The sequence below is a fragment of the Anneissia japonica genome, unplaced genomic scaffold, assembly GCF_011630105.1.
Source record: "Anneissia japonica isolate Jap-2015-1 unplaced genomic scaffold, ASM1163010v1 scaffold287712_len2945570_cov188, whole genome shotgun sequence".
NCBI classification, from domain to species: domain Eukaryota; kingdom Metazoa; phylum Echinodermata; class Crinoidea; order Comatulida; family Comatulidae; genus Anneissia; species Anneissia japonica.
The window spans coordinates 2849307-2853571 of NW_022704401.1; the positions used below are offsets into that span (position 1 = coordinate 2849307).

At 36.5% G+C, this 4265-nt stretch overlaps 1 protein-coding gene across 1 annotated transcript in view; it reads right to left on the reverse strand.

Moving 5' to 3' along the window:
• Positions 1–1252, reverse strand: part of LOC117104619 (ubiquitin carboxyl-terminal hydrolase 44-like) — a gene marked incomplete in the record, with an annotated part of 22966 nt that extends 21714 nt beyond the window's left edge. The window contains 1 exon segment of the mRNA XM_033245479.1: positions 939–1252.
• Positions 1253–4265: the final 3013 nt, after the last annotated feature.

A 4265-nucleotide genomic window follows, 5' to 3' on the forward strand; every position in this document is an offset into this window, starting at 1 on the left:
GAATTTTCATGTTTGATTTTGCGATAGGTCGTGAGAAGAAATATCGTAGGCACCAAAAACATTAGCCTATCCAACGCTGCTAGGCTAGCCGACATGATATTTTCCGTTGCTAGTATTGACACTTGTGAAATATAATATTTCATAGGAATTATTTCAAATTTGTTAAAAAACTGATTCTGACTGAGATTTTGACACTTAAACAAACATATCTCAGCCTAACCGAACGACCGCATTGTGTGAGATGTGAAGTACAAAAACTAATCTCTCTAGAGAGGGCGCACTTTATTGACTGTATAAAGAGTATACATAATAGCGAGAGTATTCCAGTGGATGCGATCTACAACCTCTGAATTTGCCTAGTAACAATGAATTCGTTGAGAAAATGGTAATATTTTATGAGAAATAGTCTGTATTTCTCATTTTTTTTATTCTTTTGCGTAAAACTAAAATTCATGCCAATATTTTTCCATGATTTATAATAATTGGAGTAATGCAAATGCATATTTTCTAAAAAAAGTCAGTTTTTAGTGAAAATTTGCCGGGAATGGGGCTTTAAGCGATGCGTATGGGTAGGCCTAGGCCCTAGTCCTACGCCAAAATTCTGTGTACAGTTCGTCCAAAATTTGGGTACTGGGTTGTGGGTACGGGTTGGCATGGGTGCGGGTTGACTTTTATTCATCCGTCACCAGACATACTATTTGTCACTGACTAAGGCCTTGGCCCTAGGCCTATGGGCTAGGCGATTAGGCCACAACAAGCACAGCATAGGCCTAGCCTAGGCCTAGCCCAAACAAAAACAAGCAATTGAGTCAGTGTTGTTGCAACTTCTGTTTCTGTTGTTGTTAGTATGTCATTGCAATAATGACAGCACAAAAATAATACATAACAATAACCAATATTGTCAATGTCATAAAATTCTAAAACCAAATTACACTTACTCTGAAGTTTGTTCTCGGCAGCTTCTGTTTATAGTGCGCCAAATAGCGCGTATAGTCCCAGGCTATCGTCTAACCTGAAACTATGGAACGCAGGGAGTGCCCTGTCATCGGTGAGCATTTCTTTGTAGCAGGGAAAAACTTCGTTCAGCATCTGTGACCGAATTTATGTGCAAGAATGACCAATTCACTGTGGCGTCGAGGTAATGATAAAATAAATAAATAAAAATGATTAAACGTATACATTCATCCAGTACCATTCATCTGTTTTGAATTGTAAATAAAGCTGACCGTTTCGACGATGAAAGCTCGCTTCGTGGTAATTAATCGATTCTAATCTTGTCCGCATGAATATTTTACGACTTCTATTGCTCTACTGAATGTTTATCAAGGCTCTGGCCCTGGACATCGTGATACAAGTTAGAAAGTACGAATAGACCTGATAGAGATTCGATTGTCAAATAAATACTGAATTAACATATTAAACCAGTGGCGGATTTATTTGGAAGCCCGGTCCCCACCCCCTAAATTTTTCAAAATTTAACAAAAATTGAGAAAAAAAAAAAGAAAATTCTACTCAATGTAAGACTAAGAGTGCCATTTTCGGTCGTCCAGAGGTGCCATATCATAATATTTCTTCAGCCCCACCATAATGTGTCTGAGGTAGACCCTCCATCTGTTAATTAAAGTCCTTCTCTGGGGCCCTCTAAAATTCCTGGATCCGTCGCAGTACTGATCAGTGGCGTATCTAGGTGTGTCTAAAAATGGGGATGCTGATTTGGGACGCAAAGGTAAAGTTGGGGGGGGGGAACTCGAGATCAGTCCGACGGCCGGCGCTAACCAATGGCGACGGAAGTAGGGGGATGGGAAGGGGCCACTGACCCTTCTACCCTACTTATTCTACTGGGGGCTTGTCCCCCCCCCACCCACTTTTGTGACTGCTCCCAGCACGAGTGACAAGCATTGTTAACGGATGCAATACAATGTCAGTATATAGGCCTATTATAATTTGTTTATTATTATTATTATTATTTGTTAGTGCTGAGACCTTCGTTCCCCCATGGAAACGTTGTATGATTTGCTCTCCAAGGTCGCCTTAACCATTGGAGAAAACTGGATTTTTTCACAAAAATACATTTTTGGTACAAAATCTATGATTTTCTTGTAATGGCCCAAGCAGAATATGTTATAAAAAATATTAATCTTCTAAGAAAGTATAATACATACTCCAAGTATTGAAATACACGCCATCGTGTTGGGATTCAATATTTCGACATTAATTATGTCATCATCAGGAATTCATCATCATTCCTGATGATGACATAATTAATGTCGAAATATTGAATCCCAACACGATGGCGTGTATTTCAATACTTGGAGTATGTATTATACTTTCTTATCTGAGGTTAATCAGTGGACCTTTCGGTTTTTATTAATCTTCTAATTCGTGAAGAAAAAATGAAAAAAATCCCTACAGTTTTGTCGGAATACGCCAATTTATAACAGCTCCTCACGTCGATTTAAATAGGGAATTTCAAGAAAATTCAGGTTTTTGGCTGTTTTCTTACTCGAAACGAATTGGCCCAAGTGGATTCGTGGAGGGAATATAATAAGCTTGAAGCTGATATAAAACTTATGATTGGTTGGGTAGTTTTATCGGAAAATAAGAAAATTTAAAATCCAACCAATCCACGATTACCTCTCATGGGGTCAAAAATCTCTCAAGCGTGATAGTCCAATTCACTGGTATGACGTCGTACTTCTGTTTGCTTGACTTGTGTTCGCAGTGTTCGACTTTTTTCTTCATGTAATTTGGCCTAATTTAGTTATCAGTTGAATTTTTTTCTTTAACCGCCCACGCGCGCATAAAAGTGTCGCGTATGGTTACGATTATTAGCTTAATCTATATCCAAGTGACCAATACGCCTACCAGCTTTATATTTTAAATAATTTTTTTCATTTTTTTGTTATATTATATAAAACAAATTATTAAATAAAGTTTAAAACGTTCAATCAAACTTTTTTTTTCTTTTTGTTTTGTTGTTTTTTTTTTGTTGTTTTTTATTTGTTTTTGCTCTGACAGAGTTTATGGCAAACGACAATGAAATTTTATATTAATTCCAACAATCTGTCTCTCCATATTTTCCAAAAGTTTTTAAATAGGCCTATCCACTATAATCTATATCTCATTAAGTGCTTTTTATCTCATAAACCTATTGTTTTTCGTCAAAGTTTAAGAATACTGTAATAATAAGAGCGTGATAAAATGTCTAGTGTTTATTGCACATTGCACATAGTTCTCCGGAGCTGTGTAGATACCGGAGTCCGTTTTAATGTCGCAATCCACTGGCACATGCAGCTAGTCCCCAAATCATTCTTTTTTTCTCATAGTCATAATCATGTGCAGTAAAGTATTATAATTAATAACGCCGTGGCTAGAGATACGGTACCGTATCGGAACTTCCGATTGCTAAAGGTAGGGTAAATGATATTACGTCATGATTAGCCAATAGAAACGCCAATACATACGTGACGTCATTCAGTTTAGCAACGATCGAAGTTTTAACTTAAAAGTTAGTTTCGTTCGTTCGTTCGCGGAATCGCGGGTGTTGTTGACAAGCTGTGATTTTAACATTCTGTAGCCCGAGACACTATAGCAAATAAAAAGGATAGTAGCTTTGCTAGATTTGGCAACATCAAGCGAGAATCAACTATTTTAATAGTAGAGTCTAGGCCTTAGCTACCCTGCCTTAGCTGAAACCTGGCGAAGCCGGAGGGCATAGCTAGAATAGTAGGCTGGTCTAATTCTATGCCTAAACTAGCTATGCCTAGGCCTATAATTTCGTCAATCGGGTGTATAATTTCGGTCGCGGTTTATTTCGAACAAATGAGCACCGAAGGAGTTGCGAAAACGCAAAATTTAATATGCCCAGGCCCTGTATTATAGGCCTATAATTTCGTCAATCGGTTTATCATAGGCTTAATTTTATTTTTATTTCCGTTTTGCTATCTTTATACTAACAGCATTTTATCCTTCTAGCATAATTTATTCTCTTTCTTCCATTTACAGTGATATATTTATGATTGAAACATGACCTTATAATTGAAACAAGAGAATTTAGTATGTGCTTCATGCTGTTCTCTTTGTTGCGTTTTCATATACTATATTTTAATAATTATGGTCAATAAAATGTATCTTTGATTTTAATTGAATTACTTGCTTAATCTTTTTATACAATAAATTTATTTATTTTTCTTGCAGCTTCCTGAGTTATGATAAAACATACCAAGAGAATTGAAGGAAACACAATTAAAGAAATAAATTAATAA